The following is a 15,785-nucleotide window of genomic DNA, read 5'->3' as shown; positions in this document are numbered from 1 at the left end:
ACTCATCAACTTTCTTGGTCATCTCATCAAAATAATCAAATTGATAGGACATGATCTCTCCCTCACACAAAGCCATGCTGACTTCTCCTAATCAACCTTTCCAGATATATTATCCCTCAGAATCCTCTCCAGTAACTTACTGATCACTTATGTGCATTTTACAGATCTATAGTTCCCCATCCTCAAATAAAGGCACAACATTGGCTACCCTTCACTCTACTGGCACCTCACCTGTGGCTAACAATAAAACAATAATGCAAATATCTCAGCCAGGGCTCCCACAATTCCTTCTCTAGCCTCCCACCGTGTTCTTGGATATCTAATATTTGACATTTCCTCCATGGGGAAAAGACTCTGTAGCTCCATATAAAATTATAAGAGGAATAGACAAATAGTTCAATAAAGGACCCTTTGGCTCAAATCATCCATGCTGACCTGAGCTAGTGGCTTTTCCCTGCATTTGGCCCTTTCTACCTGTCCAAATGCATTTTATTTGTACCCACTAAACCTCTTTCTCTGGCAGCTCATTCCATATAACCACCAACCTCTATGTGGTAAGTGAGCACCTAATGTCCTCTTTTTGTTCTTCCCCTCTCATATTAAATCTACAGCCTCTAGTTCTAGATTTCCTACCTTGAGAAAAAGACAGTGACCATTCATCTTTTCTATATCCCTCATGATTTTATAAAACCTCCCTAAGATCACCCTCAGCCTCCTATCCTCTAGGAAGAAAGAACACTAGCCTATTCAGTTTCTTCATATGACTCAAGCCCTACATACCTGATAACACCTTCATGAATCTTTTCCGCACTTTTTCTGACTTAATGATTTCCTTCCTATGGCAGTGTGCAAGTCCTACCCTGGGTAATTTATTTATTCACATTTACAGAATGTGGATGTTGCCAACAAAGCCAGCATTTATTGTCCATCCCTAGTTGCCCTTGAGAAGGTGGTGATGAGCTGCCTTCTTGAACCGCTGCACCCACAGTGCTGTTAGGGAGGGAATTCCATGATTTTGACCCAGCGATAACGAAGGAATGGTGATATGTTTCCAAGTCAAGATGCTGAGTGACTTGGAGGGGAATTTCCAAGTGGTGGTCTTCCCAGGTATCTCATCCTTCTAGATGATAGTGGTTGTGGATCTAGAAGGTGCTGCCTTAGAAACTTTGGTGTGTAGATGCAATACATCTTGTAGATAGGTCACACTGCTGCAACTGTTCATCGATGGTGGAGGGACTGGAAGCTTGTGGAAGGGATATCAGTCAAGTAGCTGCCTTGTACTGGCTGGTGTCAAACTTCTTGAGTGTTGATCCAGGCGAGTGGTGAGTATTCCATTACACTCCTGACCTGAGCCTTGTAGATGGTGGACAGGCTTTGGGGAGTCAGGAGATGAGTTACACGCCACAAGATTCCTAGGCTTTGACCCACTCTGGTGGCCACAGTGTTTATATGGCTATACCAGTTCAGTTTCCTGTTAATGGTAACCCCCAGGATGTTGGTAGTAGGGGATTCAGTGATGGTGATGCCACTGAATGTCAAGGGATGATGGTTAGAGCCTCTCTTGTTGGAGTTGGTCATTGCCTGGCACTTGCATGGATCGAATGTAACTTGCCACTTGTCAGCCCAAGCCTGGATATTGGCTAGGTCCTGCTGCATTTGGGGATGAACTGCTTCACTATCTGAGGAGTCACAAATGATGCAGAACATTGTGCAGCCATCTGCAAACATCCCCACTTCTGACCTTCTGATGGAAGGAAGGTCATTGATGAAGCAGCTGAAGATGGTTGTTCCTAGAACATTTCCCTGAGGAACTCCTGCAGTGATGTCCTGAGGCTGAGATGATTGACCTCCAACTGACCAAAAATCGCATTGTCAGATTTAAAATCCATCAGCCAATCCTGGGCCCAATTTCCCAGATGATCCAAATCCTGTTGTAAACTAAACTACTCTTATCTGCCTGCACAAGGCCCATGCATCCAGTTGTTACCACGAGAAACTTCAAATGCAGATAATGTTCATCTAAAATAAAAACAGACTTCCAGGGATAGTCAACAGGTCAGGGAGCATCCATGTAAAGAAACAGCTCAATGGGAAAGACCATTAATCTTTAATATTGACTTTCTTTCTGCCAGAGCTACTGAATTATTTATAACATTTTCAGTTTTATATTTCCTCAGCTCATTCTACTTTATTTGTATTCTCTATATATATATACACATTGTTTTTTTTTGACAAGATAACAAGAGAGATCAATGAGGATAGGGAGTGAATATTGTCTACATAAACTTTAGTAAGGTGTTTGACAAAGTTCCTCATGGGAGACTACTCCTGAAGATTAAGATGCGCGGGATCCATGGTGAATTGGCTGATTGGATTCAGAACTAGTTTGCCCATAGCAGACAGAGAGTAGTGGGAGAGGTCTGTCATTAGTGGAGTTCTGCAGAGATCTGTGCTGGGACCTCTGCAGTTTGTTATGTATACAAATGACCTGGCTGAAAATGTAGATGGGTGGATTAGTAAATTTGCAGATGACACCAGGATCGGTAGAGTTATGGATAGTGTAGAAGACTGGCAAAGAATATAGCACAATTTAGATCAGTTGCAGATATGGGTAGCAAAATGGCAGATGGAGTTTAAACCAAATAAATATGTAGGACAAATGCAAGGAGACAGAAGGCTGTTAAGGGCAAGATCCCTAATGGTGTTGCTGAGCAGAAAGATCTTGGGATCCAAGTTCATAGCTCTTTGGAAGTAGCTACACAGGTTGATAAGGTGGTTAACAGCCTCAAGATTCAGGGTGTAAAGTGAGGACAGAGATAAGGCGGAACTACTTTGCCCAAAGAGTGGTGAGTCTCTGGAATTCTCTGCCCAATGACACAGTGGGAACAATCTCAGTAAATATATTTAAGAAAAAGTTGGATAGATTTTTGCACAGTAGGGGAATTAAGGGTTATGAGGAAAAGGCAGGTAGGCAGAGATGAGCCAATGATCAGATCGTCCATGATCTTATTGAATGGCCGAGCAGGCTCGATGGGCCAGATGGCCTCCTGCTCCTAATTTTTATGTTAAAAAGGCTTAGACCGTAAGACATAGGAGTAGAATTAGGCCATTCAGCCCATTAACTCTGCTCCGCCAGTCGATCATGGCTGATCCCAGATCCCACTCAACCCCGTACACCTGCCTTCTCACCATGTCCTTTGATGCCCTGACCGATCAGGAAATGATCAACTTCCACCTTAAATATACCCACAGACTTGACCTCCACCACAGTCTGAGGCAGAGCATTCCACAGATCTACTATTCTCTGGCTAAAAAAAATCCTCTTTACCTCTGTTCTAAAGGGGCACCCCTTCAATTTTGAGGCTGTGCCTTCTAGTTCTGGATACCGCCGCCATAGGAAACACCCTCTCCACATCCACCCTATCTAATCCTTTCAACATTCGGTAGGTTTCAATGAGATCCCCCTCACATCCTTCTAAATTCTAGTGAGTACAGGCCCAAAGCTGCCAAATGCTCCTCATATGTTCATATCTTCATTCCCAGAATCATCCTCGTGAACCTCATCTGGACTCTCTCCAATGAGAACACATCCTTTCTAAGATAGTGGGCCCAAAACTGTTGCCAATATTCTAAGTGCAACCTGACTAGTGTCTTATAAAGCCTCAGCATTATCTCCTTGCTTTTATATTCTATTCCCCTTGAAATAAATGCCAACATTGTAGCTGCCTTATTTACCACAGACTCAACCTGTAAATCAACCTTCTGGGAGTCTTGCACGAGGACTCTGGTGTTGTTGGTCTTGCATGAGTTCCTCTGCACCTCTGGTGTTTGAACCTTCTCCCCATTTAGATAATAGTCCTTTAACCAAAATGCATTAGCATACATTTCCCAACATTGTATTCCACCCGCCAATTTTTTGCCCATTCTTCCAAGTCCTGCTGCAATCACATTACTTCCTCAACACTGCCTACCCCTCCACCTATCTTTGTATCATCCACAAAGTTTGCCACAAAGCTATCAATTCCATTACCTAAATCATTGACAAACAATGTGAAAAACAGCAGTCCCAAGACTGACCCCTGAGGAACACCACTAGTCACTGTCAGCCAACTAGAAGAAGCCCCCTTTATTCCCACTCACCGCCTCCTGTCCTTTGGCCATTCCGTTATCCATGCCAGTATCTTTCTTATAATGCCGTAGGATTTTATCTTGTTAAGCAGCCTCATGTGTGGGAAATTATCAAACGGCTTCTGAAAATCCAAGTAAGTGACACCCACTGCCTCTCCTTTGTCCACCCTGCTTGTTACTTCCTCGAAGAACTCTAACAGATTTGTCAGGCAAGATTTCCCTTTACAAAAAACCATGATGACTTTGACTGATTTTATCATTGGTCTCCTAGTACCTGGAAACCTCATTCTTAATGATAACTCTAACCACTAATATCAGAAGTTCAAAATACCAGAAGAAAAAAAGCTGAGGACTAGTTTTTTCTCCAGTCCTGCCAAGGGGTTTTGGCCTGAAACATTGACTGTACTTTTTTCCATAGATGCTGCCTGACCTGCTGAGTTCCTCCAGTATTTTATGTGCTCAGATTTCTAGCAGCTGCAGATAACCATATAACAATTACAGCACGGAAGCAGGCCATCTCAGCCCTTCTAGTCCATGCCAAACTCTTACTCTCACCTAGTTCCACCGACCTGCACTCAGCCCATAACCCTCCATTCCTTTCCTGTCCATATAGCTATCCAATTTAACTTTAAACAACAATATCCAACCTGTCTCAACTACTTCTGCTGGAAGCTCGTTCCACACAGCTACCACTCTCTGAGTAAAGAAGTTCCCCCTCATGTTACCCCTAAACTTTCGCCCTTTAATTTTCAACTCATGTCCTCTTGTTTGAATATCCCCCACTCTCAATGGAAAGTGGATCTTCAATGGAGCTTCTCTTGTCAATGGGCCAATTGGCTTAATTCTGCTCCTTTGTCTTATGGTCTTATCGGATGCCAAGCTGTTGTCAATAAAAAGCATCTTTGATGTCCAGATGTTACAAGGTTGAGTGAAGAGCCAGTGAGATGGCATCTGCTGTCAACCTTTTGTGCCAGTGGGCAAATAGAAGTGGATCCAAGTCATTTCTCAGGCAGGAGTTTATATGTTTCATCACCAACTTCTCAAAACACTTCATCACTGTGGATGTAAGTGCTGCTGGACGATAGTCATTAAGGCAGGTTACCACGTTCTTCTTAGCTACCAGTAGAATTGAAGCCTGCTTGAAGCAGGTAGTTACCTCAGACTGCTGAAGCAGGAGGTTAATGATCTCAGTCAACACTCCAACCAGTTAATCAGTACTGGTCTTGGTACTTGGTGAAGGTACCACTCTAGGCTAGCTGCTGTTCATCAGTACCACTCATCTGACCTCATTGACTATGAAACCCATCGATAAAAATACTCTGCCTTTCTGCTTTATGGTGGATATTTCCACATTTATTCTCTTTTTGCATCTGTATTGTGTTTTCCCATTCCTCTTGAAACCTCTTCATTGTTTTCACATCCCCAAAATTGTTTTGGTCAGTTCTATGTCTCTCGCCAAATTTTAACATTTCCTTGAATTTTAATGACAAAATTGTTAGCCAGTTGTTTCAGGATGAATCTCGTGGTTGTATATGGTATACATATTTTAATAATAAATAAATATACTTTTGTTCCTATGTTCCCAGCAGTTTTAACCAAATATTCAGCACCGAACTACCAGGTCTCAGCAACAGATGGCGATGTCACACCACTGCCACTCTGCTGTTCGTATGGAGGTCAAGCCATTCAATCTTGCCCCATCAGTCAGTGAAATCACAGTTAACCTAATTGTAACCTTCGTCTGGAATTCAGATCCACCTCCTCACCTTTCAAGTATTGTTTATTCACCTCCCAAGATGCTGCCTGATCTGTTGAGTAAGTTCCTCCACATTTTTTGTGTTGCTCTGCGCTTCCAGGATCTGCAGAATCTCTTGTGTATATTTTGTTATGATCTTACACATTGTTACCTGCAGTGAGCTTTCTGTGTAGCTGCAACACTTTATTCTACATTGGTTTACCTTGTCCTATCTCAATGCACTGTGCCTTCGATTCATACAGGAGAATGAGGAAATGATAGCCAGGAGCTACGGGGAGGTAGTCACCCCTAGATTGAAGGGGACAGGTAACTGGGTGTCTGTCAGGAGAAGGAGGGGAAATGCACAGCCAGAGCAGAGTACACCTGTGACCATTCCCTTTAATAATAAGCACTCAACTTCAGATACTACTGCGGGGAACAACCTCCCGGGGGGAGCCACAGTGGTCTCTGGCACTGAGTCTGGTGCTGTGGCACAGAAGAACAGAGAGGTGAAGAGGACTGCAGTAGTGATAGGAGATTCCTTGGTCAGAGGAACAGAGACGAGGTATTGTGGGTGCGATAGAGACACCCAAATGGTATGTTGCATCACTGGTGCCAGGGTCAGGGATGTGTAGGATCGGGTACATGGCATTCTCAAGGGGGAGGGGGAGCAGCCAGAAGTCTTGGTGCATATTGGCAGCAATGACATAGGTAGATAAGATGAGGAGGTCCTGAAGAGATTTTAGAGAGTCAGGAAGAAAGCTAAAAAACAGAGCCTCCATAGAAACATAGAAAATAGTTGCAGAAGTAGACCATTTGGCCCTTTGAGCCTGCACCCCCATTCAGTATGATCATAGCTGATCATCCAACTCGGAACCCTGTACCTGCCTTCCCTCCATACCCCCAGTCCCTTTAGCCACAAGGGCCATATCTAACTCCCTCTTAAATATAGCCAATGAACTGGCCTCAACTGTTTCCTGTGGCAGAGAATTCCACAGATTCACCACTCTCTGTGTGAAGAAGTTTTTCCTCATCTCAGTCCTAAAAGGCTTCCCCTTTATCCTCAAACTGTGACCCCTCGTTCTGGACTTCCCCAACATCGGGAACAATCTTCCTGCATCTAGCCTGTCCAATCCCTTTAGGATTTTATACGTTTCAATAAGATCCTCCCCTCAATCTTCTAAATTCCAACAAGTATAAGCCTAGTCGATCCAGCCTTTCATCATATGAAAGTCCTGCCATCCCAGGAATCAATCTGGTGAACCTTCTTTGTACTCCCTCTATGGCAAGAATGTCCTTCCTCAGATTAGGGGACCAAAACTGCACACAATACCCCAGGTGTGGTCTCACCAAGGCCTTGTACAACTGCAGTAGTACCTCCCTGCTCCTATACTCGAATCCTCTTGCTATGAATGCCAGCATACCATTCGCCTTTTTCACCGCCTGCTGTACCTGCATGCCCACTTTCAATGACTGGTGTATAATGACACCCAGGTCTCATTGCACCTCCCCTTTTCCTAATTGGCCACCATTCAGATAATAATCTGTTTTCCTGTTTTTGCCACCAAAGTGGATAACCTCGCATTTATCCACATTAAATTGCATCTGCTATGAATTTGCCCACTCACCTAACCTATCCAAGTCACCCTGCATCCTCTTAGCATCCTCCTCACAGCTAACACTGCCGCCCAGCTTCGTGTCATCCGCAAACTTGGAGATGCTGCATTTAATTCCCTCATCTAAGTCATTAATATATATTGTAAACAACTGGGGTCCCAGCACTGAGCCTTGCAGTACCCCACTAGTCACTGCCTGCCATTCTGTAAAGGTCCTGTTTATTCCCACTCTTTGCTTCCTGTCTGCATCCACATCAATACCTTACCCCCAATACCATGTGCTTTAAGTTTGCACACTAATCTCCTGTGTGGAACCTTGTCAAAAGCCTTTTGAAAATCCAAATATACCACATCCACTGGTTCTCCCCTATCCACTCTACTAGTTACATCCTCAAAAAATTCTGTGAGATTCGTCAGACATGATTTTCCTTTCGCAAATCCATGCTGACTTTGTCCGATGATTTCACCGCTTTCCAAATGTGCTGTTATCACATCTTTGATAACTGACTCGAGCATTTTCCCCACCACCGATGTTAGGCTAACCGGTCTATAATTCCCTGGTTTCTCTCTCCCTCCTTTTTTAAAAAGCGGGGTTACATTAGCCACCCTCCAATCCTCAGGAATTAGTCCAGAATCTAAAGAGTTTTGAAAAATTATCACTAATGCATCCACTATTTCTTGGGCTACTTCCTTAAGCACTCTGGGATGCAGACCATCTGGCCCTGGGGATTTATCTGCCTTTAATCCCTTCAATTTACCTAACACCACTTCCCTACTAACATGTATTTCCCTCAGTTCCTCCATCTCACTGGACCCTCTGTCCCCTAATATTTCCGGAAGATTATTTATGTCCTCCTTAGTGAAGACAGAACCAAAGTAGTTATTCAATTGGTCTGCCATGTCCTTGCTCCCCATAATCAATTCTCCTGTTTCTGTCTGTAGGGGACCTACATTTGTCTTAACCAATTTTTTTCTTTTCACATATCTATAAAAGCTTTTACAGTCAGTTTTTATGTTCCCTGCCAGTTTTCTCTCATAATTTTTTTTTTCCTTTCCTAATTAAGCCCTTTGTCCTCCTCTGCTGGACTCTGAATTTCTCCCAGTCCCCAGCTGAGCCACTTTTTCTGCCTAATTTGTATGTTTCTTCTTTGGAATTGATACTATCCTTAATTTCCCTTGTCAGCCACAGGTGCACTACCTTCCTTGATTTATTCTTTTGCCAAACTGGGATGAACAATTGTTGTAGTTCATCCATGCGATCCTTAAATGCTTGCCATTGCATATCCACCGTCAACCCTTTAAGTGACATTTACCAGTCTATCTTAGCTAATTCACGTCTCATACCTTCAAAGTTACCCTTCTTTAAGTTCAGAACCTTTGTTTCCGAATTAACTATAGGAAATTATAGACTAGTTAGTCTGACCTCAGTGGTTGGGAAGATGTTGGAGTCAATTGTTAAGGATGAGGTTATGGAGGACTTGGTGACACAGGACAGGATAGGACAAGGTCTGGCATGGTTTCCTTAAGGGAAAATCTTCCCCAACAAAATTGCCTGTTGAAATTCTTTGAGGAGGTTACAAGTAGGATAGATAAAGGGAATGCAGTGCATTTTGTATATTCAGATTTTCAGAAGGTTTTTGACAAGGTGCCACACATGAGGCTGCTTACCTCATTAAGAGCCCGTGGTATTACAGAAAAGTTACTAGCATGGTTAAGGCTTTGGCTGATTTGTAGGAGGAAGCGTGTGGGAATAAAAGATCTTTTTCTGGTTGGCTGCCAGTAACCAGTGGTGTTTCACAGGGGAAGGTGTTGGGACTGCTTGTTTTTATGCTGTATATCAATGATTTAGATGATGGAATAGATGGCTTTGTTTCCAAGTTTGCCGATGATATGAAGATTGGTGGAGGGACAGGTAGCATTGAGGAAACAGGTAGGCTGAAGAAGGACTTAGATAAGTTGGGAGAATGAACAAGAATGTGGCAAATGAAATACAATGTTGGAAAATGCATGGTCCAGGCCCGAGGAGGGGTCTCGGCTGGTCTTGAAGTTTCACAGCCTGGGGGGATGGGGATATTGGAAGTAGTTTCCCGAAGAGACCTGGTACTCAGGTTACTTCAAGTTCAATTCTATTGCAGATGTGTAATACTTCATAAAAGGAAGGTAGGCGGGGGGGGGGGTGTGGCTTTATTGGTAAGAAATGATATTAAATCATTAGAAAGAGGTGATATAGGATCGGAAGGTGCAGAATCTTTATGGGTTGAGCTAAGAAATCGCAGGGGTAAAAGGACCCTGATGGCAGTTATTTATAGGCCTCCAAACAGCTGCAGGGATGTGGACTACAAATTACAACTGGAAATAGAAAAGGCTTGTCAGAAGGGCAGTGTTATGATAATTGTGGGGGATTTTAACATGCGAGTGGATTGGGAAAATCAGGTCGGCACTGGATCTCAAGAGAGAGAATTTGTAGAATGTCTGCGAGATGGCTTTTTAGAACAGCCTGTTGTTGAGCCCACTAGGGGATTGGCTGGATTGGGTATTGTGTAATGAACCGAAGGTGATTAGAGAGATTGAGGTGAAGGAACCCTTAGGAGACAGTGATCATAACATGATTGAGTTCACTGTGAGATTAGAAAAAGAGAAGCCGAAATCTGATGTGTCGGTATTTCAGTGGAGTAAAGGAAATTACAGTGGCATGAGAGAGGAACTGGCCAAAGTTGACTGGAAAGAGACACTGGCGGGAAAGACAGCAGAGCAGAAGTGGCTGGAGTTTATGCGAGAAGTGAGGAAGGTGCAAGACAGGTATATTCCAAAAAAGAAGAAATTTTCGAATGGAAAAAGGATGCAACCGTGGTTGACAAGAGAAGTCAAAGCCAAAGTTAAAGCAAAGGAGAGGGCATACAAGGAAACAAAAATTAGTGGGAAGACAGAGGATTGGGAAGTTTTTAAAACCTTACAAAAGGAAACTAAGAAGGTCGTTAAGAGAGAAAAGATTAACTATGAAAGGAAGCTAGCAAATAATATCAAAGAGGATACTAAAAGCTTTTTCAAGTATATAAAGAGTAAAAGACAGGTGAGAGTAGATATAGGACTGATAGAAAATGATGCTGGAGAAATTATAATGGGAGATAAGGAGATGGCAGAGGAACTGAATAAGTATTTTGCATCAGTCTTCACTGAGGAAGACATCAGCAGTATACCGGACACTCAAGGGTGGCAGGGAAGAGAAGTGTGCGCAGTCACAATTACGACAGAGAAAGTACTCAGGAAGCTGAATAGTCTAAAGGTAGATAAATCACCTGGACCAGATGGAATGCACCCGCGTGTTCTGAAGGAAGTAGCTGTGGAGATTGTGGAGGCATTAGCGATGGTCTTTCAAAATTCGATAGATTCTGGCATGGTTCTGGAAGACTGGAAGATTGCAAATGTCACTCCGCTATTTAAGAAGGGGGCAAGGAAGCAAAAAGGAAATTATAGACCTGTTAGCTTGACATCGGTGGTTGGGAAGTTGTTGGAGTTGATTGTCAAGGATGAGGTTACAGAGTACCTGGAGGCATATGACAAGATAGGCAGAACTCAGCATCGATTCCTTAAAGGAAAATCCTGCCTGACAAACCTATTACAATTTTTTGAGGAAATTACCAGTAGGCTAGACAAGGGAGATGCAGTGGATGTTGTATATTTGGATTTTCAGAAGGCCTTTGACAAGGTGCCACACATGAGGCTACTTAACAAGATAAGAGCCCATGGAATTACGGGAAAGTTACATACGTGGATAGAGTGTTGGCTGATTGGCAGGAAACAGAGAGTGGGAATAAAGGGATCCTATTCTGGTTGGCTGCCGGTTACCAGTGGTGTTCCACAGGGGTCCGTGTTGGGGCCGCTTCTTTTTACATTGTACATCAACGATTTGGATTATGGAATAGATGGCTTTGTGGCTAAGTTTGCTGACGATATGAAGATAGGTGGAGGGGCTGGTAGTGCTAAGGAAACGGAGAGTCTGCAGAGAGACTTGGATAGATTGGAAGAATGGGCAGAGAAGTGGCAAATGAAGTACAATGTTGGAAAATGTATGGTTATGCACCGGCAGAAAAAATAAACGGGCAGACTATTATTTAAATGGGGGAAGAATTCAAAGTTCTGAGATGCAACGGGACTTGGGAGTCCTCGTACAGGATACCCCTAAGGTTAACCTGCAGGTTGAGTCGGTAGTGAAGAAGACGAATGCAATATTGGCGTTCATTTCTAGATGAATAGAGTATAGGAGCAGGGATGTGATGTTGAGGCTCTATAAGGTGCTGGTGAGACCTCACTTGGAGTACTGTGGGCAGTTTTGGTCTCCTTATTTAAGAAAGGATGTGCTGACGTTGGAGAGGGTACAGAGAAGATTCACTAGAATGATTCCAGGAATGAGAGGGTTAACATATGAGGAATGTTTGTCCGCTCTTGGACTGTATTCCTTGGAGCTTCGAAGAATGAGGGGAAACCTCATAGAAACATTTTGAATGTTGAAAGGCATGGACAGAGTGGATGTGGCAAAGTTGTTTCCCATGATGGGGGAGCCTAGGACGAGAGGGCATGACTTAAGGATTGAAGGGCACCCATTCAGAACAGAAAGGTGAAGAAATTTTTTTAGTCAGAGGGTGGTGAACCTATGGAATTTGTTGCCATGGGCAGCAATGGAGGCCAAGTTATTGAGTGTGTTTAAGGCAGAGATTGATAGGTATCTGAGTAGCCAGGGCATCAAAGGTTATGGTGAGAAGGCGGGGGAGTGGGACTAAATGGGAGAATGGATCAGCTCATGATAAAATCGCGGAGCAGACTCGATGGGCTGAATGGCCAGCTTCTGCTCCTTTGTCTTATGGTCTTAATGACCCTTTGGCTGCGATTCTCACTAATAGTATTCGGTCGGATAGTTTTAGTATTCGGAGGGGCAGCCGGCAGGGTTGCCCTTTATCACCACTACTTTTCACACTGGTGATCGAGCCATTGGCTGAGGCTACTCGGCGAGACCCCAAAATATCTGCTCCAGACTAATGGTCGCAGACAGGTTTTGTTTACTTTGGCATATTTATCACACCCATGTTTGATCAATTATTCAAAGCTAACCTTACACAGTCATTTGACAAAATCAAGCAGGATCTTGAGTGATGGAGCACTCTTCCCATTTCATGGATTGGCAGAATATCCTTGCTCAAAATGAACATTCTTCCTTGTCTGCTCTACCCAATACAAATGATTCCAGTCATTTTTACCCAACAAATACTTAAAACAATAAATGGCTGGTTTGTTTCTTTCATCTGGAACAAAAAAGACCCTGTATTAAAACGTCTAAGTTACAGCTTCCCAGTAGTCTAGGGGGATCTGGATTTTCCAGGCATCAAAAAATATCAGTTAGGTTCCTTTTTTTTCTTATGGGGTTGACTGGGTTTGCAGGGACCCCTCCTCGATTTGGCTAGACATTGAAGCTTCACAAGCAAAATGCCTTCTTATTACTTTGCTTTTCCTCAATAAGATGAAACTAGTTAAGGAATATTCTCGCAATCCAATAACAATTAATACAGTCAGGGCTTGGTGGGACTGCGACAAATTGAGGGCAACGTAGCGAAAGTATCACCCTTCACTCCAATAACCGGCAGTCCAGATTTTCTGCCTGGCATAATGGATTCTGGATTTAAACTAAGGGTATTTTCCATCTAAGAGATTTGTTTGATGAAGGAACGATGATGTATTTTAGTGAAATAGTACAGAAATTTAACATACCCAACAAGGATCTTTTTCGTTTCTTTCAGATAAGAGATTATATACAGAAAAAAAACATCATTGTTAACTGATTTCTATAGTTCTGACAGAACAGAGAGTGTTTTGTTCTAAGGGTGAAGTCTGTATTAGTACTTTTTACAGCATCCTGAGGAGAGGCTGAGCAGCTGGGAAGGGTCTGGCAGGAAGAGTTGGGAGTAGAAATTACAGCTGAAACATGGGAAGATATCTGTGATAATGCAAAGATTTCAGATTGTAATAAAACTAAAGCATTGCAACTCAAAATTCTGCATAGAGCCCATCTGACTCCAGATCGTCTCTCGAAATTTAAGACGGGGGTTTCTCTTATGTGTTCTAAATGTAAAGTAAATACTGGAACTTTTACCCACTGTTTTTGGACATGTCCCAAACTTCAGGCATATTTTGGGTGAAATGGAAAAGATTCTGAAGATGGAGCTTAGAACCACAGAACCATAGAACATTACCGCACAGAAACAGGCCTTTTGGCCCTTCTTGGCTGTGCCGAACCATTTTTCTGCCTAGTCCCACTGACCCCCACCTGGACCATATCCCTCCATACAACCTCTCATCCATCTACCTGTCCAAGATTTTCTTAAATGTTAAAAGTGAGCCTGCATTTCCCACTTCATCTGGCAGCTAATGTTCCCTTTAAACTTTTCCCCCTTCACCCTTAACCCATGTCCTCTGGTTTTTTTCTCCCCTTGCCTCAGTGGAAAAGCCTGCTTGCATTCACTCTATCTATACCCATCATAATTTTATATACCTCTATCAAATCTCCCCTCATTCTTCTACGCTCCAGGGAATAAAGTCCTAACCTATTCAACCTTTCTCTGTAACTGAGTTTCTCAAGTCCCGGCAACATCCTTGTAAACCTTCTCTGCGCTCCTTCAAACTTATTTATATCCTTCCTGTAATTTGGTGACCAAAATTGCACACAATACTCCAAATTCGGCCTCATCAATGCCTAATACAACCTCACCATAACATTCCAACTCTTATACTCAATACTTTGATTTATAATGGCCAATGTACCAAAAGCTTTCTTTATGACCCTATCTACCTGTGACACCATTTTTAGGGAATTTTGTTTCTGTATTCCCAGATCCCTCTGTTCTACTGCACTCCTCAGTGCCCTACCATTTACCTTGTATGTTCTACCTTGGTTTGTCCTTCCAAAGTGCAATACCTCACACTTGTCTGTATTAAACTCCATCTGCCATTTTTCAGCCCATTTTTCCAGCTGGTCCAAATCCCTCTGCAAGCTTTGAAAACCTTCCTCACTGTCCACTACACCTCCAATCTTTGTATCATCAGCAAATTTGCTGATCCAATTTACCACATTATCATCCAGATCATTGATATAGATGACAAATAACAATGGACCCAGCACTGATCCCTGTGGCACAACACTAACTACAGGCCTCCACTCTGAGAAGCAATCCTCCACTACCACTCTCTGGCTTCTTCCATTGAGCCAATGTCTAATCCAATTTACTACCTCTCCATGTATACCTAGCGACTGAATCTTCCTAACTAACCTCCCATGCGGGACCTTGTCAAAGGCCTACACACACTTCCGTCACCTGTCCTAACTCGTTTCCTAATAGGAGATGTAATATTGCACCCTCTCTAGTAGGTACCTCTATATATTGAGTTTGAAAACTTTCCTGAACGCATTTCACAAACTCTAACCCGTCTAGACCTTTAAAAGTATGGGAGTTCCAATCAATATGTGGAAAATTAAAATCCCCTGCTATCACAACTTTATGTTTCCTGCAGTTCTGTGCTATCTCTCTGCAGATTTGCTCCTCCAATTCTCGCTGACTATTGGGTGGTCTATAATGCAACCCCATTAATGTGGTCATACCTTTCCTGTTTCTCGGCTGCACCCATAAGGACTCAGTGGACAAGCCCTCTAATCTGTCCTGCCTGAGCACTGCTGTAATATTTTCCCTGACTAGCAATGCCACCCCCCACTCCCACCCTTCATTCCTCTGCCTCTATCACATCTGAAACATCGGAACCCTGGAACATTAAGCTGCCAGTCCTGCTCCTCCTGTAGCCAAGTTTCACTAATGGCTATAATGTCGTAATTCCATGTGTCAATCCACGCCCTCAGCTCGTCAGCCTTCCCCACAATACTCCTTGCATTGAAATATATACACCTCAGAAGATTATCACCAACTACTCACAACCCTTCTATTTGTGACTTTGCATGAACTTTTAACATCATTTATTTTCACCCCCACTCCACTATCTGCCCTGGCACTCTGGTTCCTATTCCCCTGCAAATCTAGTTTAAAGCCTTTCCAATAGCACTAACAAACCTCCCTGCAAGGATATTGGTCCCCTTGTAGTTCAAGTGTAACCTGTCTCTCTTGTACAGGTCCCACCTGCCCCAGACGATGTCCCAATGATCCTGAAATCTGAAACCTTGCCCCCTACACCAGTTCTTCAGCCACTTGTTCATCCTCCAGAGCATCCTATTCCTACCCTCACTGGCACGTAGCACAGGTAGCAATCCTGAG

General features: G+C 43.2%; 1 protein-coding gene across 1 annotated transcript in view; it reads right to left on the bottom strand.

Moving 5' to 3' along the window:
- Positions 1-15,785, bottom strand: part of has3 (hyaluronan synthase 3) — a 47,885-nt gene that overhangs the window by 12,022 nt on the left and 20,078 nt on the right. The window lies entirely within an intron of this gene.

This window comes from Mobula birostris, chromosome 15, assembly GCF_030028105.1.
Source record: "Mobula birostris isolate sMobBir1 chromosome 15, sMobBir1.hap1, whole genome shotgun sequence".
In the NCBI taxonomy this organism is placed as follows: domain Eukaryota; kingdom Metazoa; phylum Chordata; class Chondrichthyes; order Myliobatiformes; family Myliobatidae; genus Mobula; species Mobula birostris.
Note: the sequence above shows the minus strand (reverse complement) of the source record. Positions and strands in the feature narration are given on the sequence as shown.